A 24,481-nucleotide genomic window follows, 5' to 3' on the forward strand; every position below is an offset into this window, starting at 1 on the left:
GGCGTGGCATCATTACACCTCCCTGTAACACAGCCCCTGCATGTTTGCAGAGGGGGAACTAATTCCCCTTGAATACTGGGGGTCCCTGGGGGTCAACTAGCCCACCAGGAACCTCCAGTATGCACCAGGGGGCTGCGTTGCAGAGAGGTGTAAAAAGGGGCGTGGCCTCTTTACACATCTCTGCAAGGCAGCTCCCTGGCGCATACTGAGGTTCCTGGTAGGCTACTTGGCCCCCAGGTACCCCCAGTATTCAAGGTGAATTATTTCCCCATCTGCAAACGGGCCAGGGGGCGCGTTTGTAGAGTGGTGCCTTAATTTTTTGGGGGGGATCGGCAGGGTATGCATACCCTACGCATATCCCACAATAAAAAAAAAAAAAGTAAAACATTTTGGCCTTGGGGTTCCTTGTGGGACCCCCTGAGCAGGCCTAGGAGGTCAGGGTCTTTCTACCCTGCCCCCTTTGTGTCTTTTGGGCACTTGTTTATCACTTTTCTTGTCCCTCGGTTCTACCGAGACACAAGATGGCTGCCAACACGTCCTGGTTTGGAGTATTGACAGACAGTTTTCAGCCAATTCGCATGCAACTCGTGCTCGTAATGGTACGCGTACTGTCCTCGGACGGTACGCGTACAGTACTTCGTCTATAGATATATCTATGATTTTACTTACGATTTTCTAAGGAACTACTGGATGGATTTACACCATTTAACACTAGGCGTAATCTGCAAACTGAACTCTACCTTTTTGCCAAATTTGGTGTAATTCCGTTCAGCAGTTCGGGCTGTAGCCTCACTTAAATGTCCCTATGAAAAATTGCATGAGGAAAACATGTTTTGGGACCCTCCTTTTTTCTCAGCCCCCACTTGATGAATCACCCCCCACTTAAAACGCGCCGCAGGGCGTGTTTGCAGACATGTCATCTCAGGCCTGCCCCTTCCTTCACCATTGTGTAAACGCGTCCCGTGATGAGTGGTAAGTTGGTGAATTAATTCCCATTCAATACTGAGGGTCCCTGAGGGCCAAAAAGCCCACCAGGTACCTCCAGTAGGCGCCTGGGAGCTGCTTTGCTAAAGAGGTGTTTAGAGGCCACACCCCTTTTTACTCCTCTCTGCAATGCAGCTCTCTGGCGCTTACTGCAAGTACCTAGTGGGCTAGTTTGACCCTAGGGACCCTCAGGATTCTAGGGGACTTAATTTCCTAACTTAAAACGGCCACAGGGCACAACTACACATTGGTGAAGGGAGGGGACAGGGCCTGAGGTAACGTGTGCAAACACGCCCTGTGGTGTGTTTTAAGTTGGGGAAATAATTCCCCTTTATTCCTGAGGGGCCCTGGGGGTCAACTAGCCCACCAGGTGCTCCTTGTAAGCGCCACTGTGCTGCGTTGCAGATAGGCCATCCATGCCGTGCCGCTTTCTACACCTCTCTGCAACAACGCTTACTGGAGGTACCTAGTGGGCTAGTTTAACCCTAGGAACTCTCAGAATTTCAAGGGGACTTTATCCCCCAAATTAAAATGGCAACAGGAGGTGTTTACACACATGTCACCTCATGCCCCCCTCCCTTCACCAGTGTGTAAACGTGCCCTGTGATGTGTTTTAAGAGGTAGTTTTGATCTCCCTGACATATTATGTACTAGGGTCTTACTGAAGAGGCCATGGTAATGACAGGGGTACCGTAATGCATAGTGTACCCTAGTGTATATAGGTGTTTTCACTGTATTATAAGTGTCTTTTAGCATAGCTCTGGCTCTAGGATTGGTTAGTCGGATCAGTTACCACCAGTACCCATCTAAAATAGTTGAAGGTACAGGACGATTTTGCAACAAGCTTCTTTCTGCTCCTCTGTTTGTTCTTCCTGCATGTTTTGTTCCTTCCTGCAGTTTTCTTTGTCTTTGAGGTCTTCTGTTGCTTCTTTCGGCATTTCTTTTTTTTCTTTCTGTGCGTTTTTTCTTCTTTCTTCACATGTCCTACATCTGTAGGCATAGTTAGAAACTAACAATTAAAAAACCTTTGAAATTCACTTAAAAAACCATAGGTTTCCGTCACATTAAAGTTAGAAATTAGCATTTAAAAAACCTTTGAAATTCAATGAAAATACCATAGGTTTCAGGCACTTTATAGTTAGGAATTAGCATTTATTAAACTGTAGAAATGCACTGAAAAAACCATAGGTTACACAGGCGTTATAGTTAGATGGACATTTCACTCGTACAAAACCATTGAAATTCCCCCGTTATAGTTAGTTCAGGTAACTATAACTCGCGCAACCGCAATGCACTGCTGATGACGTCACACATTACATCACTCATGACATGGTCAGTGACATTACTGATGACATCTCAAATGACATCACTGATGAAATCATCCTTGTGATGGAGTAGCAGACCTCCTCTCACCCTAATATAACCTTTGATACACACATTCAAAAATAGAAAATAACATTTTCAAAACAATGGACATACCAATACCAGTTACAACAACCTATTCAGTAATTCTAAGATCTACATACACATCCACTCATTCACCAACAGTCCTATACAGTCACTTATTGATGTACTCACTCATCATATGTACTCATACACCTATACATCCTGATACCCACCGCCACTCATCCATAGGGTTACTCACACACACATAGTCACTCATGCTAATAAATGATCAAACATCCATTTACTTGCATATACAGTTGTACACACACCATCACACTTACTTCTACAGAAAGTTACACATTCTTACTCTTTTAAAAAGTCACTTATAGAAACACATACTTATTCACACAGGAACTCTTCCAAACTCTCACTCTCACATATACTCACTTATATACACTAATACTCACACACACTAGTATCAAACATATGTAATTACTTATAAAGATACTATTGAGACAGTGATTCACTTACTAACATACCCATACGCACACTCATCCACCCATACAGTCCTGCACACATACTGTCTTCAACACATACAAACAGTGACTCACTCATTTATGCAACTATGCACTAAGTAATACCCCCCACTGAACCATAAAGACGCAAATGGCCCGATTCACAGAATTAACTTAAGACAAACTCCTGAACTTACTACTTTTGGTATTCACAGAATACACTTACTACTTTTGGTATTCACAGAATGGATTTATGACTACTAACTTTACGTCCACACTTGGGCCGGAAATTCCAGCCCGGAGGTGGAGCTTCAGACTTGGAGGCAGAGCTTGTAGCCCAGAGGCGGAGCTTCCGGCTTAGAGGCGGAGATTCTGGCTTGGAGGCGGAACTGCTGGCTCTTATGTGGGGATTTAGCCATGGCTAAAATCTCTGCCTCTGGGCCGGAAGCTCCACCTCTGGGCCAGAAGCTCCACCTCTGGGCGGAAGCTCCGCCTCCACCTATGTTTTTTGTACCATATTGAGGATTGCAAAAATTGATCCTTAGCATTATGATGAGAAATAAAAAAGATGGAGAATTTTACGTGTATTGTTAAAAATAGGTAGAGATAGTGAATTAGGCCTATATGTTAGTGATAGAAATTCTTTAAAAGAAAATGGTTCAAAAATAATATTTTTGAATATTAGTCCATGAGGGTAAATTGAATGAATCCTCATTATGTAATAATACAGAAGATTGTTTGAGGGAAAATGCTGTATGATAGAACAGAAATCTGGCAAATTAACTCCTCCCAAATGTTTATGATGTTTAAGTTTATGAACAGTCATACATTTTTTTTTATTATTCTAGAAAAAGTTAGATAAACTACAATAAAGTATCTTATACTTAAGAATATTAATGAGAATATTAGAAATATAAAAAAGTATAATAGGAGCTAGCATCATTTTTATCATGTCAACACAAACCCACCAGGACAAAGAAAAATGATTCCACCTGGACGTAAGTGATTTTCATATCATTTGTTATTCTTTGATAGAAGACTTAAACCATAAGCCAAGATATTTAATTTTATACGGATTCCAACTAAAACTAGAAGAAGTAAAATCTACATGAAAAAAAACTTTTTTAAAGGAAGGATTTCACATTTGTCAGCATTTATGTTATATCCTGATATGGAGGCAATAGATTTTCCTCTGATAGAGAGGCTGGTAATGACGTTTGTGGATGTGAGATAAAGAGTAAAATATTGTCAGCATAAACTGAGAGTTTTAATTTGATTATCACCATATTAAAGCCTTCAATTTGGGAATTGATGCAAATTTTTATCAGAAAAGGTTCAAGGGCAAGAAGATACTTAAGAGGAGAAAGAGGGCTACCTTGTTGAACGCCTCGATAGAGAGAAAAGGATGGAGAAAGTAGACCATTCACAAAAATAGCGCAAGTGGGAGAGGAGTACGAAAAAGAGATATAATTAATAGGAGAATGGATCAAAACCAAACCTGGATAGAGTAGAAAAGATAAAATACCAACTAACACAATGAAATGCCTTTCAAACATCTAAAAAAATAACTGCCAATTAATATTTATAAAATGTAGATTTGCTAAGGTCATCAAAAAAATAATCTAGTGTTATCTGAAATATGTCTACCTTAATAAAGCCACACTGTTCCTTACCAATAATTTGGGGTAATAAGGATTCTAAGCGAAGAGACAAGATTTTCGCAAAAATTCCATGATCTACATTAATTAAAAAGATGGGCCTATAATTTTTACACAGGGTGAGGTCTTTGTTATCCTTGGGAAGAAGACACATTAAGGTATCCTGAAAAGAACTACTAGATTTTTGAGAATCCTTGAATAAGAGAAACAGTTGATGTAGTTTGGGAAGATGAAGATCAGAGAAATTAGTATAAAATTCTTTTTTTTTAAATATTTTTTTTATTGGCAAATTCAAATCACGAAACATAAGTACAAAGCATAATCAATATGGATTGATACGGTATGCATGGAATACAATATGAATACACACATATGTTAAAGTAAATAAACAAACTTCTACCTCAAGGAGAAATAAAGAAAGAAGAAAAAATAGGAAAAATATAACGATAAAGAAAAGAAACAGAAAAGAAAGAAGAAAAAGGAAAAAGGAAAAAAAAGGGAACATAGTATCAGAATCAGAATGCATCAAATGTCCTGTATCTGGTTTCCCCTTTTGACATTATACCACCTGGTAATAGGTTCCCATATCTGTTTTCCTATTGCTCTCATTTTCCTGCCTCTTGTGGCATATATTGTAATTTCTTGTTTATAGATGTCTATAAAACGGCTAAGCCACATGTTAAAGGTAGGAGGCTCTGTATCTTTCCACCTAGCTGCTATAATTATCCGAAGCACGGCGTATCCCAGAAAAAGTACCGCCTGTTCTTCACTGTTGTGTTTCAAAGAGTCATCATGACCCAATAGGAGCAATGTTATAGAATCATATATTCGGTGCCCAAAGATTTGGGTCCAATATTCCAATATCATAGTTTTGATTGTTGCCAATGTAGGGCATTCAGCAAACATATGCAGGAGATTTGCAAGTGGTTGTTTGCATCTGGGACAATTATCATCAATCCTGAGCCCCCAAGCAAACAATTTAGCTGGCGTATAGTATAGATTATAAATGATTCTATAATATTGAGCCTTTAAGTTAGAGGCTATAAAATATCTTGTTGAGAGGGCTAATGAGAGATCTATATCTACATTTGGATTAGCTAATTTAAGGCCCAAGATTGTTCCGTGCGCTCTAGATCATCAGGGGTATTGGCCAAGAGTAACTGATATAGGACCCCAATTCTTGTAGATTTTTTCCCTATAATATCAAATAGTGGGATATTATCTAGTAGAATTTTTGGTTTAGTATTATAAATACTAGCTGATATTTGATAAAATTTTACAAAATCACTTGCGGGGACATTATATCTTACTTGAAAGGACTCAAAAGAAAGTGGGAGATTATTACCAAAAAAATCCCCGATTGTTTTAATGCCTAGGAGCTCCCACCTCTGGAATCTACTGTCGTTAGAGATGTTGGGAAAAATTTTGCATTGCCATAAAGGTGTATATTTCGTATATGTAGGAATACCTAGATGTTTACAGATAGCTTTCCAAACCAAATAAGCATCTAGAACAGTCTTTAATTTAATTTTTTTATAATATGATGGTTCTACCTGCCTTAAAAGTAGTCCCTTATGTTTTTTGCCTAAACTAAGCTCATATATAGATGGTATATATGTATTTTATGTATGTATTTTAATGCTTATTAAGCGCAGCTGTCACCCAGCGGGTATCCTGGCGCTGAGATCAATTCCACCATCAGTTCTACAATTTATTCTGCTCTAGGGAAGAGAAAGGTTTTAAGGTCCTTTTTAAATAGAATCAAATTTTGACTGCTCCTCAGTGTTAGAGGTAGAGTGTTCCACATTGTGGCGGCCGTAAAACTGAAGGCGCGGCCGCCCATTCTCACTCTGTTTATTCTTGGGACTTTCACTAAGAACGCTGAGGCGGATCTCAGAGGTCTGGCAGCCTGATACCACGAAAAGAGATTTTGCAATGGTATTGGTCCTTGACCATGCAGTGCTCCAAAAACCAGGCACAAAGCCTTATAGGAGATCCTCTGCTGGACCGGTAACCAATGTAAGATTGCCAGGGCTCCGGCAGAAGAAGCCGAGCGAGGCAGGGATAGGGCTAGTTTAGCCGCCATGTTTTGAACCCTCTGTAATTTATGGATCAAAACCTTTGGGGCTCCTAGAAGTAGTGCGTTGCAGTAGTCTAACCTACTGAGGATGGTACTACGCACTACTTCTACTCTGGCTTCCCGCGGGAGAAGCCGCAGTATCTTCCATAGAGCACGGAGCAGGCCCATACATGTCCCAACAGTCCTGTTCACCGAGACGTCCAATTGCAGGTTCGACTCGAACATGACTCCCAGATTGAGGGCCGAGTCTGCTGCCTCCACCGAGCCTGGAATGGAGCTAGGCCAAAAGTCTTCCGGCAATGGGCGAGGGAGTCGGTCAGAAGAGCAGTGCAATATCTCCGTCTTTGCGCCATTGAATTGGAGTGAATTGGCTTGCAACCACTCTGCTGTGGCCGACATACACTGATGGAAGGTGTCCCTCGACACTGCCTCTGAACCCTCAAAAGAAAAAATCAATTGGGTATCATCGGCATAGTTGATGACTTGAATACCGAAAGATCTTATAAGTTGTATCAGGGGGCGGAGGTACAGATTAAAAAGAATCGGACTTATCGCCGAACCCTGGGGGACACCCTGGTTCACCTGGCGTGTGGCAGAGCGGAACGGTGGTAATGTTACTGCCTGTTGTCTGTTATCCAGATATGATGATAACCAGGCTAGTGCTGAGCCCGTTATTCCTGCATTACCGAGACGGCCCAGAAGGACCTCATGGTTCACCGTGTCGAACGCGGCCGACATGTCAAGCAGTACTAAAAATGCTGACTTGTCCCTGTCGACACGCGTTCGCAGATCATTCAACACGGTAACCAGAGCCGTCTCAGTACCGTGGCCCGGTCTGAAGCCAAATTGAGCTACATCCAGACTGGAGTTGGATTCCAGGAAGTTGGTCAAGGCTCTCGTAACCCACTTCTCTAAGATCTTTATCGCGAATGGTAACAGCGAAATAGGCCTATAATTGGCTGGGCAGAGGGGGTCCAAAGTAGCCTTTTTTAGCAAAGGTGTTACAATAGCCAATTTCCAGCAGTCTGGTACAGATGCAGTAGCTAACGATTGGCAACAGATTGAGTGGAGCGGGGGAAACAGCTCGCCCTGAAAGGCCTTCCAGATCTTGTGCGGCATGGGATCAAGAGGAGAGCCAGATGATACACAGTTAGCCAGAGCACAAAACTCCTCCAGCGAGGGTATTGGAAAACTCGGCAACTGACAGGCAGGATCCTTGTTCATACTTGACTCAGAAGCCGGGTGGCCCTGGGGACACAGAGGGACAAGAACCAGATGGCATAGGCTGCATAGAACCCTCAAGGCCCTTCAGAATGTTCCTAATTTTGTCATCAAAAGCTGTGGCTAAAGAGTCACAGAGCTCCTGTGACACCGGTGGAGATGGTATGGCACATGTAGGGTTGGCTAAGCTCTTTACCAATTTGAACAGGGTCTGTGATTTATTCGATGCCTTTGCCAATGTCTCCTCCAAGAATTTGGCTTTGGCATTTCTTAACTGGAGCTTATATTCCAGTAAGATGCCTTATGGAGTTATAGAGGTTGGAACTCCAGGTTTAGCAGTCAAAAGAGGATCCATATGTTGCACTAATGATGCCCAAAAATATAATCTTAGATTTGGTAAAGCTAAGCCGCCTCTACTTTGAGGGAGTGCTAGCAGGGGAAGGGCCCGCCTTATTTTCCCGTAACTCCACATAAACTTTGCTATGAGGGAATCTATAGTCTTTATAAAGAGTTCCCCAGGCAGTAGAGGGATTGTTCTGAAAAAGTATAAAACCCGCGGAAATATGTTCATTTTAACGTAATTGGCCCTACCTATAATAGAAAGGTGTAAACTGTCTACCCTTCTTAGATCACTTTTAATTTTATCGATGAGGGGAGAATAATTAATTTCGCTGATCTTACTTATCTCTGCCGAGAGAACTACTCCTAGATAAGTGGCCTGTTTAACCCTAAGTGTGCTTTCATATTGGGTATTTTTAGTGGCTAATACCATGGTGTTATCTCTATTCATAGAATACCCTGAATACTTCCCAAAAGCTTGAGTAATTGTCTCAATTTCAGAGACTGCTTCAGACGGCTTGGTGGTTATTACGGCAATGTCGTCCGCATATGCCATAACTTTGGTGGAGAAGGACCCTGTAATTACTGGTTGGATAGCTGGTGAAATTAATAATTTTTGAATAAGGGGATCGATATAAAGTGCAAATAAAACCGGGGAACATGGGCAACCCTGCCTTGTACCTCTCTGGACCGTAATAACCTCCGACTCGTTACCAGCTATACAAATTTTAGCCGTAGGGTTGGTGTAAATGGCTTTGATGGCATTAATAAAGTTGTTTCCAAAATTTTCACTTTCCAAGATATTCCAGAGAAACTGCCATGATACTCGATCGAATGCCTTTTCGGCATCGAGGAAGATCATCGACACCTCGCCCCCCGCGGCGCCCATGATGTCAAACAGGGTTATGGCTCTACGAGTATGGTCTGTAGTGCCTTTGCCGGGGATAAAGCCGTGTTGCCACGGGGATACAAGCCGTTCGATGACCCCGCTCAGTCGATTTGCAAGTATTTTTGCATATAGCTTTGAGTCGGAGTTAATCAAGGATATAGGCCTATATGAGGAAGGCAGGTGAGGTGGTTTACCCTTTTTATGAAAAATTATTATATTTGTTTGCTTCCATGACTCAGGGGGAATTGTGTGGTATTGCACTCCAAGAAACAAATCAAACAGGAAAGGAGTTATCTGATTACCCAGGATTTTATATAGATCCAATGGAATTTTATCCGGTCCTGCCGCCTTACCATTGGCCATCTCGGCTAATGCAATCTCCAACTCAGTGATCGTAATCTCTCTGTCCAAGTAAATCTTTTTTTCTTCATCGATAATTTTGTGTAAAGTCTGATCTGGGAGCCAATTATTTAAAAAAGTTGTTATTTTATTGTTAGGGTATGAAAAATCACTACCATAAAGTTTTTGATAATACTTTTGAAATATTTTAACAATGTCTTTGGGAGTTGTATACACATTGCCCTCAATTTCTATCTTCTTAATACTACTTAGTGATTGTTTTTGTCGAGTACGTAATGCTAGCTGCTTCCCCACATTTCCCCCTGATTCATACAATCTATCCTTATTAGCCTGGTAAATTTTTGCAGCTTTTTGAATTAGCGTACTATTAATCTCATTTTTTAAAATCATTATTTTATTTAAGATTTTCCAAGGATCTAAGGTAGGATCGACTTGCCCTCTTCGAGACTGATTTAGCTGGGAGGCATGAAGGGCCTCAAGATTGGAAAGTTCTTGCATCATTTGTATGTTAGATTGTTTTTCTATCTTTCGTTTATTAGCTACAAATGAGATAGTCTCTCCTCTCAATGCTGCTTTAAAACAATCCCACACTATTATACGGGGTGCACTAAACTGGTTACATTCAAAAAAGGACTGGGTCCATGATTTAATATATGTTATGTATTCCTGATTAACTAATAACCTCCTATCAAAAGTCCACTGTGTTATTGGTTTAACTAAATTAGCCGTATCAAAGGTAAAGGTCAGTGCATTGTGGTCAGATAAAGTTTTCGGGGATTTAGTTTAGTATAAAATTCAATGGTAAATCCATCAGGAACTGGTGCCTTACCATTATTAATAGCACCTATGCCATTAGAAATATCTTGAAGGCAAATGTCATTGTCTAATGATGAGAAACCTATATTACAAAGAGATGGAGGATTGGTGGAAGGTAAATAATGAAAAATATAATCTTGAAGTGTAGGAGAGTCCGGAGTAAAAATATTTTGGAAGAAATGCATAACATCTGATAATATTTCTTCATTTTTATAGACCAAGCAGGTATTGGAGGTGAGTACACAATCAATCTTGGAGCGTTCCTTTTCAACTTTGAGGTAATTTGTTAAATGTCTTCCAGCTTTATTCTGACCACCATAGTATTTGTCAGAAGTTCTAAGTAAAAATGATTTGGCAGTTCCTGTAGATAATTTATTAAAGGCAAATTTTGATCTAATGAGTTCCTATAAACAAGTATTAGAACTGGTATGGTGATACGAGTTTTCTAATTGTTTAGTATGTGCTGTAAGTAAGTTAAATGTATTCAACAAAGCTTTCTTATTATGCAATACAAAAGAAAATGTCTAGAGGTATGTTATGTTATGTTATGTTAGCCGGATTTGTAGAGCGCACAGATGCGCCAGCAAAGCGGCGTCCTGGCGCTAACAGGACAGAAAACCGGACAAAAGCAATACCAAGGACATAAACACAACAACACTAGGAATCCGAAGGAAAGAGGACAGTTTTAACAGCCTTCCATGAAGGCCAAGAGTTCATCAATCGCACGGATATGAACGGGAAGAGAGTTCCATAATCTAGCAGCAAGGACTCTAAAGGAGCGGCCGCCGGTCCTAGACCTCTTGAAGTGCGGAACTGTAGCCAGGTGTAACCCTGAGGACCTCAGAGACCGCGTGGGCACATATGGAGAGATGAGATCTCCAGGACATGAGGAGAAGAGTGTTTCAGGATTTTAAACGAAAGGCAGAGAGACTTAAACTTAATTCTCTGAGCAACAGGGAGACAATGGAGCTTATGAATAGTTTTTTTGGCCGAACAGAACCTTGGTAAGCCTACCAGGGCCCTGGCGGCAGCGTTCTGAACGCGTTGAAGTCTGGAAAGTTCAGCCTGATTAGCTCCAAGCAAAAGGGAGCTTGCGTAATCCAACCTGGACAAAATCGTAGCTTGTACTATAAGCTGTCTGGTTGGAGCATTCAAGAATTTAAAAATGGGTCTGAGCCTGCGAAGAGTCCCGAAATACGTGGCGGCAGCTTTTTTAGTATGAGTAACAAAACTAAGTTTGGAATCAAGCCAGATCCCTAGATTTTTAACCTCGGTAGCAGGGATGGGGATCGGACCGAGCTCAGATGGCCACCAATTGTCACCCCAGAGATGACTCTGTTTGCCGACAATGAGCCCCTCCGTTTTTTTGGTGTTCAATTGAAGGTAGTTATCTGTCATCCAGCGGGCCACTGAGATGAATCCCTCACAGAACTTAGCCGCCTCAAGGTCGGAAGGCCCACTTATTGCAACCGCCAGCTGCGTGTCGTCAGCGTAGGATACCATAGTCAGGTTCCAGTGCTTGGCGACAGCAGCCAGCGGCTGCACATAGAGGTTGAATAATGTGGGGCTAAGAGCTGAACCCTGCGGAACTCCCTGGACAATAGGATAAGGATTAGATTCGAAAGATGGAGTGTCAACCTTGAATGTACGACCAGATAGAAAAGATCGAAACCATTCGAGTGCCACTTTGTCGACACCTGCCTCAACCAAACGCTGTAATAAAATAGCGTGGGAGACCGTGTCGAACACGGCACTGAGATCGAGAAGCACCAGTGCCGCAGCATGACCAGAATCTACCAATGTTCGTAGGTGTTCAACCATTGAGAATAACGCAGTCTCGGTACTGTGGCCCGGCCGAAACCCAATCTGCGAAGGATCTAATATATTGGCAGAATGGAGATGATTAGATAAGATGGAATTGACATAGGCCTCAGACAGTTTTGCTACCCAAGGGAGAAGGGAGATGAGACGATAATTCTCCAATTTCAGTGGGTCCAGGGCAGGTTTATTTAAGATGGGAGTCACCTGGGCCTGTTTCCAACTACCAGGGACAGAGCCTGAAGACAAGGATAAGTTAATAAGGCCACATAAGGGAGGGAGGCAGAATGGAGCAGATTCTCTGAATTGGGCAAGTCGTAGAGGATCCATTGGTGAACCTGATATAACTTTCACCACAAGTTTGTTAAATTCCTCCAATGAAAGCTCTGGGAAATAAGTCAAGGACATAATTGTTTTCGAAACAGATTCCTGTTTCGCCAATGACACGGTAGAACCGGGAAAGGAGAGGTAAATGGCCTCCACCTTTTCAACAAAAAAAGCGGCCAGATCCTCACAATGGGAGGAGGAGCAGATCTCAGCAACTGGGGCTCTATTGGCTGTGAGATCCTTAAGCACCTAGAATATTAATTTAGTCGGGTTTGTCCTGGTACTAAATTCAGAAGAGAAGTAAGCAGCACGTGTCTTACAGATCGCTCTATGGTACTTCTTAATACTAGCAAGGTACTGAATTTTCCTTTCAGGCTGATATGACTTACGCCAGGCTCTTTCAGCTTGTTTACAGGATTTATTTAGGAGCCTAAGCGAGCCATCGTACCAGGGGCTGGATTCGGCACGCCGATGCTTACTCTCAGCAATTGGAATCAACCTGTCTAAAGCTTTAATCAGCCAGTTACAAAAGAGATCGTAGCCAGACTCAACATCAGTAAAGGGGCCCAGAGGATGAAGACTAAGAAGCTAATGAAAATCGGCCAATTTCAGTTTTTTCCAAGGACGTCTGAGAGTGACAGGAATAGGGGCTCTAAGGGGGGAATCACTAAGCGTACGCTGCAGCTCTATTAAATGGTGGTCAGTCCAGGCCATAGGCCTCGGGGGCAACACCTTAGCCATAGTTAGGTTGGTAAAAATAGGGTCCAAAATATGGTCACCAACATGGGTGTGGTGATTAACTAGCTGAAATAGCTGGAGAGCGGGGGAGTCAAAGTGGAGATTTAAATCACCCATAATGCTAAAATTGGCAGCTCTTAAAGCAAATGAGCTGACTGCATCAGGAAGAGCTGCCCTAAAGGCAGCGTCCGGACCCGGAGGCCGGTAGATAAGCAAGCCAGAGAAGGTAAAATGGTGGCTGACAGAGACACAGAAATGGGCACTTTCACAGCCAACTATGTCCATAGCCTTCCATACACATGGATAGCAAGATTTAACAGCAGCCCGATGCCACCACCTCTCGAGTTGCGGTTGAGAGTGAATATCGAGTACTCAGAGGCGAGTGCCAGACTAACTGCCGCCAGAGCTTCCTCATGTAACCATGTTTCTGACATAAAAAGAATGTCAGGAGTCTCCTCCGTTAACAGATTATAGATGTCCAAATGGTGCTTAACCAGTGATCTCACATTGAGATGGCACACCTTAACCTCATCGCTGCTAGGCATATTCCCCTCCGGTGCTAGAGAATGATGATTTGGGTGTGGTCATGACGGAACGGTTCCGTCATCAGCACAGCTCCACTGTGCCTCATGACGGAACCGTTCCGTCATGAGCATCAAAGGGGTTAAAGTCATAAAGGACCTGAGATTTCACATGAGGGGAACCAGTAGTATCTGGACCTCTTAAGGGAGCTATCCTATGGGCAAGTGTAGGGGCCGGGAATGTAAGATGAAAAGCGCACCCAGGGCACTGGAAAGGGCCGCAAAGAGGGTGTAAAGGAGTATAGGTGCAGGGCAGCGAAGGATTGCGTAGACGGAGCAGCTCGGCTCTAGAATACATTATTACAGAAAAAAAGTTGAATACGACACAGAAGAGAGAGAGCTATAGAGCCCTGCCCTAGCACTGCCTAAGCGCTGACGAGCGCAGACGGGCAGGACTCAGGTGCAGTGAAGGCGCGCTAGAGGGCAGGTTTAAATAGGGCCGGCGGGAGACAGCCGCACCACTAGAGCGCTCGGTAAGGCGCCTCCACAATGGCACAACCACACCCAAGATGGCGGCGAAACCAAACAAGCAAGAGCCCACAGACCCGGACCCGCTAAGCAGCGGTGCTTCAACAATTATGGTGCAGGTGAGGGGCAAGAAGACCCAAGTAAAATCAGGGAATAAGAAATAAAATCAACAGAGATACAAAAACGGGCTAATTTTGAAAGAGAGTAGTGCAACCTGCAGAGTAGCATTGCAGCGTGCGAGTCCTCAGCATACTAGTGCTCGGGCACCTTGTCCAGCACTAGTATGTATCCCATATAATCTGGGGAGAGATGGTCAGGTTTTAATTTTCAAGAAAAAAGTTACTCTCAATACAGGGGAGTTATTAAATCTCCACCTTCTAGTTCCTGGATAAGGTGGAAAAAGTTCCAAATCCAAAATGATAAGGACATGATCCGAAGGTAATATGGGGCCAATAGTGGAATTAATAATATGCTATGGCAGCGATTTAGGGCCAGATGTAGGTAGACATTTACCGACCGGTAAATGGCTATTCTAGATGTAGGTGGCCTATTTTACTGATTCTGTAAATTTACCGAATCGGTAAAATACCGAATCGGTATTTTTACCGAATCGGTAATTTTGAAATGTAGGTGGGACTCTTCTGAGTACCACATGCCTTACCGAATCGGTATTTTACCACCCAATCCAATTGGGTGGTAAAATACCGATTCCAGGTGTGCATGCACATGTGTGCATGCACACCTATGGCATGTGACAGACGGACATGCCCTTAGGGCATGTCTGTGTGCCACATGTCACACATGCCCTAAATCGGGGTGCTAGATGGTGTCAAAGTGACTCCTCCTGCACCCTTGCAAAATTCGGTATTTACCGAATTGGTAAATACCGATTCGGTAATGCCCATTGATTCCTATGGGCTTCAATGCCCATAGGAATCAATGGGCATTACCGAATCTGTATTTACCGATTCAGTAAATACCGATTCTTACAGAATCGGTAATTCAATTACCGATTCTTTCTACATCTCCCCCCTTCTATTTTACCGATTCATAAATACCGAATCGGTAAAATTCGGTGTTTATGAATCAGTAAAATATACTTGCCTACATCTGACCCCTAGAGAAGAAAACATAATCCAAATGAGAGTGGGAGGAATGCACAGGAAAGAAGAACATATATTCTAAAAACATGAGATTACAAAGTATCCAAGCATCCACTAGAGACCATTGTTAAATAGTAGATATAAACTGAGAATTCATGCGGCAAGGAATACATTTAGATTTAGAATTGTGTGAGTACCTGTATATGCAAACGTTTGCGAAATAAAATGGCTACGCCATTAAGTTTGCCGGTGCCTGAAGAAGCAAAAATAGCAGCCAACCGATTAACGTTTAACCTTGGATATTTCTTTTATTTGTTTTATTTTTTTTTGTCCTCATTTGTCAATATGCATACCATTGGGAAAGGAGTACATTTCTACTAGGACACTGACAGAATCCATTCCACCTCTTTCGGGGAACATGGAAGTATCCATTTAATACACAGTTCCCTTCATGTGAGCAGTATTAAAACAAATGTAATAGCTTTATGAGTGTTCGTAAAAAAACATTATCTGCCACTCCTAAAAGAACCCCAAAGATGACTGTATCCAAGCTCACCTCTAATTCTTGCCCTAGAACCTCTGATATAATCTTACCCACTTTCTCCCAGAAGGACTGGATCGAGGGACACTGCCAGACCATATGTACTTCATTTGCGTTTTCTTCGCCGCATTTAGGAAATTTTCTTACTGTCTGGCTTCCCATCTTTGATAGCTTCCGAGGAGTCCAGTATGCCTTATTTACAGTAAAGAGATGATTTTTTCTTAGTGGGGCAGATCTCACACAGTGCCATAGATAAGCCATAGATACTTGCCATAGTAACTTGTGATCTTTATCCGGCTGTTCCCTCTTCCAGATTTCCGTCACTGCATTCTGGGCCCCTTCTTCTGCCTGAATAAGCAGCGAGTACTACTTTGCGATCTCTTTCTGTACCTTGGGTCATAGTTTCATCATGGTTTCAGCCTCGGAATTCCCCTCACTCTTATCATTCAATGTTTTTGCCCAGCTGGCTAATTAGTAGTATTTTAATATAGAGACTGTGTTATTAGTTGCCTCCGACAATTAGAAATTAGAGTGGGGTTTTCCATGAGTTGACCCCAGTAATTGATCCCACACTCTCGTAGAGGGATAGCTAATAAGTCTAAAAGACAAGCCGGTGTACCCAGGGAGTCCCAAATAGGGGCAGAAACACTGTAGTACAGTATTTGTAGAGTGAGTCCTGTGTGGTACCAATTTCTGGCTGCATTCTGGAGAATTTTTAGTTTCACTGTTAAAAAATATTTAAGGTGGCCGAATTTAAAGAGGAAATTATCTGGTTTAAATTGGGAGTCTTTTACTAAAGCCTTTAAGTAGGGTGCTAGGTTAGTGCTATCCTTTAGGATCTGACAAAAATTCCTAAAATTGAAAGCTCAGTAGTATAGATATAGATCAGGGGTGGCTATACCACCTTGTTCTTTCTTCCTGTGTAGTTTTTTCAGGACAATTCTGGGACATTTGTTTCCCCAAATAAAACTGGTAAACTCTCCTTGTATTTGTTTGAACCATACTTTATTAACCTCTAGAGGGATAGTGTTAAAAAGAAAAGTAAACTTTGGATGCACCGACATTTTTAAAAGGTTGGATCTGCCAAGGAAAGACAATGGCAGTGCACCCCAAGCCTGCAGTTGTTTTCTGACTGATACAACTAGCTTATTAAAGTTTGTGTGAGCTAGTTTTTCTAAATTGTGGACGATATGTACCGCCAAATATTTTATTTCCTTCCTTATCAAACTACTACTGTATTGTGTGTTCCATTGCATCAACTCTGTCTTTTGTTGGTTTACAGAGCACCCCGAGACACCTGAGAAATGATCCAATGTTTTCCAAATAGCCAAAAGAGATTTAGGAAGATCTCCTGTAAAAATCATTAAATCATTTGCATATAGACCAATTTTTTTGACCAACCGTTACAGAAAAAGGGTTGGATATTTTGGTTAGCCCACAGTTTACAAGCTAGAAGCTCAATATAAATGGTAACAAGGAGAGGGGAGAGGGGACAGCCCTGTCTAGTACCTCTTTCAATTTTTTATGAGTTTGGATAAGTTCCCATTTACCAACACCTTTGCCAAAGGGTTTTTATACACCGCTTTTATTACTGCCAGAAAGTTTTCTCCAAGGTTAAGGTGTTGTATTGTTTTATACAAAAAGGCGCAACTAACCTTATCAAAGGCCTCAGCCGCGTCTAGAGTAATTATTGTAATGGGATTACCACTAATTTTCGCCAAGTCAATGGTTGCAATAAGTTCATGAGTTAACTCATGTAGTTGCCTCCCTCTTATAAAACCTTTTTGGTCAGTATGGAATAAAGAACCTATCATCTTATCCAATCTCTTGGTTAGAGCCTCTGTGAAGAGTTTGTAATCACAATTAAGAAGAGAGATCGGCCTATAAGATTTACAAGCCCTCAAGTTTTTGCTTGGTTTTAAGAGTATTGTTGTAGTCGCCATATCCCAAGATGACGGAAGGTTCTGTTTAGCTAAGAAAACAGAGTTAAACAACTGTAGCAGGATCGGGGCAAGTTCTTCTTTAAGCAAGGAATAAATCTCATTTTGGATGGCATCTGGACCTGCCACTTTCCCCTTTTTTAAGCCCCCTATGTTAGAAAGCACCTCATCAAGACTAAAAGGGCTATTTAGTCTCTCTTTTTCCAATTCTTGCAAGGGCGAGAGATCTATATCTCTAAGATATTCCTCAATTTTCTTATCATCAACTTCAACGTCTTCTTTGTAGAGGTCTTGAAAAAACTAGACAAATGCGTTCTCGATCTCATCCTCATTAGAGATAAAGTCGCCAGAGATTTGGCATCTAAGATCTCTAATTTGATTTCTTGTTTGGCTGACTTTGGCTTTCCACGCCAGCAGTTTACCGCATCCTTCTCCATAATCACGATTCAACATTTTACTGGCTTCCCATTTTTTTTATTAATAGTCTCAAAAAAGTCAGCTAGCTCCAATTTTGCCTCTTGCGATTTTTTCCTTAACTGAACCAAGTTAGATTCACTCAAGTTTTGCTCAATTTGTACTTGTAAACTTTGAATAACACTTTCTAGTTATCTCAGCCTTACATTTTTTAATATGCTCGGATGACAGGGACATTATCATACCTCTTATGTAGGCCTTGTAGGTATCCCAGACAATCTCGAGTAGAGCCGAATCTATATTGAACAAAAAAAAATCATTTGTGGCATTTTTTAATTGTTCTACTACCCCTTGATCTAAGAGTAGAGATCGATTTATTGTCTAGCTGGTAAAGAGTGGCCTTGTTTTTAGCAAAGCCGCTAGGATGACCGCTGAGTGGTCAGAGAAGTGTTCTGGGGCGTGAGTTATTTTATTCGTGATTTTACTGATATCGTTGTCAATGAGAAATAAATCGATCCTAGACCGATGGCCGTACTTTTTGTTATGGAAAGTAAAAGGTCCCCCACCAGTCCCAGCCTTGGCTCTCATCAGCCTCCATATAGCTATGAGGCCTAGATCCGCCATTAGTTGTTTTAAAATACTCCTCATCTCATGAGTCACCGTGATTCGTTTAGAAGTAGTGTCTAGGGTTAAATCTAAAACTACGTTAAAATCGCCACCAAGTACGATGGGGGTCTTGATGTCTATCAAGTGCAACAATAGAGCTTGGAACGGGGCAGGATCATCTATATTGGGGCCTTAATACCACACGAAGGTCAGCCACGACCCCAGTATTTTAACTGGAGCTATTGGCCATCTACCAAGAGGGTCAGCCCGCATTCTCCCAGAAGAGCTTGAGTGGATTTTTTAAAAAGTAGTGCGACTCCCTTAGTCGGACAGGTCTAGGTGGTGCACACATAATGTTCTACCCATTTCTGTGATTTAAGTATCTCAGACCACTCATCTCTCAATAGGTGAGACTCTTGCATTATGATCACTTCGCTATCTGAAAGTCTCAAAAACTCTAGGATATTTTTCCTCCTTGGGGCTACTCTAAGACCATTGACATTCCATGACAAGATTTTTTTAATTTTTTTGGTCTATCTAAATTGGCCATATGACTCCAAGTATTCAATGTTATTCAGGTGCTTATAGTTCTTTAAAAAGCTGGTCTGTGCTAGGTTCTATTTAGATCATTTTGACTAATGAGGTCTTTTTCTCTTTTTGCCAAAGTGCTCCCCCACCTTATATGTGCAGTTTAGTCATTTTTTTGTTTGAGTTTTATAGTTTGCCAGTGAAGCCCCTTCCCCCACCCCCCACAAACCCACCCCAGGGAACCCTCCTACTACTACTAGAGGTATCTGGGTGGATTACCTCCTTTTTGAGCACCGGTACACCAGTGGAAGAAATGTTATGCATATTTACATTGTGCCTTAATTTGTTCAATGAAATTGCACACTATGGTTGGGTCCCTGAAATTATGCATTTTGTTGTCCCATATAGCTTTGAGGGAAGCTGGAAAACACAGATTGGCTGTATCACCCAATCCTCTCAGTTCTGGGATGTGCTTCCCCATCTCCCAATGTTTATCTTGAGTTGCCCGAGAGATGTCTGATCTCACTTTAAAAGAACATTCCCCCTTCTTATATATGTTTGCCTTCAGCCCACCTAATAGGATTTTCTCTTTCAGGGAATAGGATTTAAAATTAACCAGAATTTTCCTATTTTTTTTTTCCCTGGTCTCTTGAGGTAGGGATCTCAGTGAACTCTCTGGATATCCTCTTCTAGAGTAAGCTAGTCAATATCCATATTGAATTCTTTCAGGAGTTTAATTATAAACCCCCTTATATCCTCCCCTTCCAAACCCTCACGGGACATTCAAAATCTTAATGTTATTCCTTCTAGCATTATTCTCAAGGACCTCCAACTTATTCCGCAGTTCTTTTTTTCGCTTTCTTTTAGTTTGATGATCTCGTCCTTATTTGCATCTACATTTTTGAGAGGTCTTCCAAAGAGTTTTCAATTACTTCAACTCTGTCCATCAAGCTATTGATCTTGCTTTCTAGTGCTTCTCAAGTGTCTTACATTTTTTGTTGGTTTGTCTCAGAAATGGCAAACTTTTCTCTAACTTCTGTTAATAGAGTGGATATTAATCCCTCAATGCCTGGTTGGGTGGGCCGTTCTAGCTGATCTGATGTTATCGCCATTACAGGAGCTGCCAGAGCTGCTTTCAAAGTGTTTTTAGTGTTGTCAGCTGGGTTAATCTCAGTTTTCCTATTTTCCATGCCTTTAATGGTGCCAATGCCACTACCAATGCCAATGCCAGTACCATCCATAACTTGAATGGGGGCAATGAAATACGGCTTTTGGGTCTCAGCTAAGGATGCATACACGGATAACGGTGCGGATGCGGATGCATATGTTGTGTTAGATGCTGCTTTAAAGGAAAGTGGAGGGGTTAAATGTACAATTTGAGTCTGAATTTTAAAGTATGAAGAACGAGAAGGTGTGATTTTTTCGCTATCAGCGTTTTTCCTGTTTTGCTTTTTTTTGCCTCCAGCCGTGGCTCTGGTGTATGTCTAATTGTCGAAGACCCCTTTATTTCTTTATCTGGGGGGGCAGATACATTATAGCTGGGTCTGCCCTCATTCTGCTCTCTTTGGGGAGACAAAAGTAGTGAAGTATTTTGATTTTTTACCTCCCTGTTCCTAAAACTGTATCTATCATTGGCGCTATCAGGTATGTCATTATACACTTTCAAGGCCTTTTTAGATTTGGGTTTGTGCTATTTCACCCCTCTTTCCGAAGTCATCAGAGGTTCAGTGGAAAAATCGTTGTTAATTTTCCTTCCTTTCTGGATTTTATCAACAGTATGGCACGTAAGTCTTCCGAAAATGGGTGGACTATACTCAATTAAAAACAAGCAGCCCTCTCTGACTCCGCTGCTTCTAAAACCTATTCTTGCAGCAGCGCGCCGGCCTTGACTTAGCCGACTAGCTGCCTCCACTCACAAGCTGTAGTTAGGTTGAGATGCCGTCTTCTGTGATGCCAGCAATCTGCTGTTGTAATCCGTTCCTTCACGGGGGTGCCAAGACCACAAAACACGGTCAAGCCCGCCACAATAACCCCAGCCAAGCTCCTGCAGCAACCGGCGAGCTCCTCAGACCCCCCGCTGTCTCCTCTCACTCACCGTATATCACCGCAGTTTGAGACGTCAAAAATGCCGAAAACGAATCTGGATGAGTTAAGTCTCCCCCGCGAGGAGCGAGTCAATCGCAACGCCGCTGACAAACTTCAAGCTGCCGATCCAAGCAGCAGCAAAACTCCTCCGGTCCCGAAGAGTTCGCCACCCACTCACAAGCAGCTTGGATATTTCTTTGTGCAGAATATGATTTTCCTGCAGTAAAGCAAATATCACATTTCAAATTAGAAATATGCGTTTGTACTCTCTGACATTTTATAAGACAACCTAAACCCTAAACATTCCAAAAAATAACTCCTAAAGCCATCTATAAGGTAATGAAGAATGCACAGCTTTGATGTACAGAACAACAGCAGCTAGAATATAACTAATTCTATGAAAAGTAAAGAATATCAAAGAACAAAATTGATTAGCATATGAAAAAAAATACACAATCATGAATGAAGAAAAAATGCAAAGCCATTAGAAAGCTAGAGATAAGAGAGAAAGAGTATATATGGTATGAAACAAGAGAAAAATAAATAGTAAAGAAAATAGATTGCCAGAAAAGAGACAAAAGAAAGAAAAGATGAAGAGAAGAAGAGATACAAAAAAGAAAAACAAAAACCATATAAACAAGGAAGAAACTACCATACCAAAAACAGCATAGAAAAATTGAGGGTGGTGAAGCCACATAAGGAAGACGATACAAACAACCAGATGATGCGGGACAGGAAAACACGAGAGAAGGGATTCCCCATCCAAGCGGGTCGGGAAGTACAATGATCATACATGAAAACATCACCTAACAAAAATAAGAAACATGAAGGGTGAATAACATATATTATCAACAATCAGAATGTGCAGTTATAACAAATGAACAAGAGTAAAACTATTAAAGCATGTCACAATAGAATCAAACTTTTGAAAGTCTGATAATATCCATGTCTTCTTCTCTACAATTGTCCAAAATACATTGTAATAAAGCAGGATCATCAAACGTTGTGGTCACAAACATGGACGAAAGAGACTAAAACAAGTATTGATATTTTAAAGCGCAGGTCTCATGTCCAGAAATGCTTGCCTCCTTTCTGCCTTTCTTTGGCATAGTCCTGGGAAAAGAAAAGTGGAGATCCCTGCCAGGAAAGCCGACCCTTAGGCTTGGCCTTTAGAACAACTTTCCATAAATCAGAGCCTTCAATATACTGAGTGTTTCGCCCTTTCTCCTGCACCTGTGGGACTGCGAGGTGTGACGCAGCGCAGGCACGCCTCAACAAAAGGTGAAGAAGATTCCCGAAGCATGGGAGCCTCCAACATACCGCACTGCTTCACCCTTTTTCTTGCACCTGACGGATTGTGGGGGGAATGACAAGGTGCAGGAGTGCCTGAATAAAAGCTGAAGAGGCTTCCTGCAACAAGGGAGCCTCCAACATACCACAGTACTTCGCCCTTTCTCCTGCACCTGCTGGACTGCGGGGGTGTGACGAGGTGCAGGGGCACCTGAACAAAAGCTGAAGAGGCTTCCCAGAGCGCGGGAGCCTCCAACATACTGCAGTGCTTTGCCCTTCTCCTGCATCTGCGGGACTGTGGGGGTGTGACGCTGCGCAGGAACACCCGAGCAAAAGCTAAAGAGGCATCAGGTAGCATGGGACTCATGTGTGGCGTGAACAGACTGGGCCAAGACGGGCCTGTCTTAACCTGTCATAGACCGACAGAGGCCAGGCTGGGCCACTTCCTTTTTTATTTGTTCTTCGGACAGCAGCACACTTTGAGAAGGTGAGACTGCTGCTTTGTTTAGCTGGTCTTCGAACAGCAGCACCCTTTGAGAAGGTGAGACTGCCGCTTTGTCTGCCCCTCTGCCTGGTGGATCTTTATCATTGGACCCTGAGATTTGTAACACAGTTATTTCCATCCATGGGAGGGAGCCATTGCGTTGCTTGTGGAAGCACCTATGCCCACACACAGTCTCCTTCAGTGTGTTTGGATAAGAGAATGCTGTCAGTAACCTTCGTGTGCCTGTGTGCTTCTGTGGGTTAGCTTTCCATGGTCCTTCCTTGCCCATTTACTTCTGTGAAATTTGAGGGGCACTCTTTCTGTGGTGAGATTTGCCTTGATCAGACCTTGTTTGCCCTGTTTGTAAAAACATTCCCGCCCTTCTCTCCAGGGGCGGGGTTCTCCAAATAACACCTGTTGGCACTCTGGATTGAGAGAAGCCGTTTTGCTCCATAAATCCCACAGAATTTTCCCGCCTCAATTTCTTGCTGCATCTTTTTTGCCTTGGGACCTTGGGACCTTGGGACTTGGAGACTAACCTCCGCTTTGCAAGACATAAAAGGTAAAACCCATCACATCATTGCCTATTTACATTTCACCTTTCCGTATTTTATATAAGTAACTGGTACTACTTTGGACAGTTTCCTTCAAAAAGCTGTGGGGGAAATTACTGAGGAAATTGAGGAATCAGAACGTACTGTTACTCCTACAGATGCTAATGCAGATCCTGTTGGCATGGTCAATGAGTTGAGGATTCCAATACCACTCTCGCTCGCTGTGACAATCAGGAATAATGATGGCGTCCTTACCAGAGACAACCGAAACACGCATGATCTCAATCTCATTGTGGAGAATAGTCCTCCACATGTAATAGGGGGAAAGAGGAAGAGAGCAGAGGTGGTAGGCCTAGAACACAAACCAAAGGACCATTTACATGTGACCAAACAAAACAGGCAAGATTCGGTAAAAGACAGTAGGACCAGAGGGGGCTTGGGCAAAGGGGCCGTACCAGATAGTGCAGACGTTTCGCTTAATAAAATCAGTAAGCTAATATCAAAGGCACTGGCATCCATTTTGGAGCGCCTAGGCTGAATTGATGATTAGCTTTCCCTCATGCCACAGGAACTAAACAAATCACCAGCACATTTACACAAAGGGGCGAGGTGTAAAATATCACCTCAGGCAAACTTGATAGATAACATTATTATGGCCAGGCGGGTGAGTTGGCTGGGCTGCATGACAAAATCTGTCAAGAATGATGTTGTGGTGCCTAATTTTAGGGCCTCTAGGTATGTGTGTTTCCTCTTGAC

The sequence above is a fragment of the Lissotriton vulgaris genome, chromosome 3_1 (assembly GCF_964263255.1).
Source record: "Lissotriton vulgaris chromosome 3_1, aLisVul1.2, whole genome shotgun sequence".
In the NCBI taxonomy this organism is placed as follows: Eukaryota; Metazoa; Chordata; class Amphibia; order Caudata; family Salamandridae; genus Lissotriton; species Lissotriton vulgaris.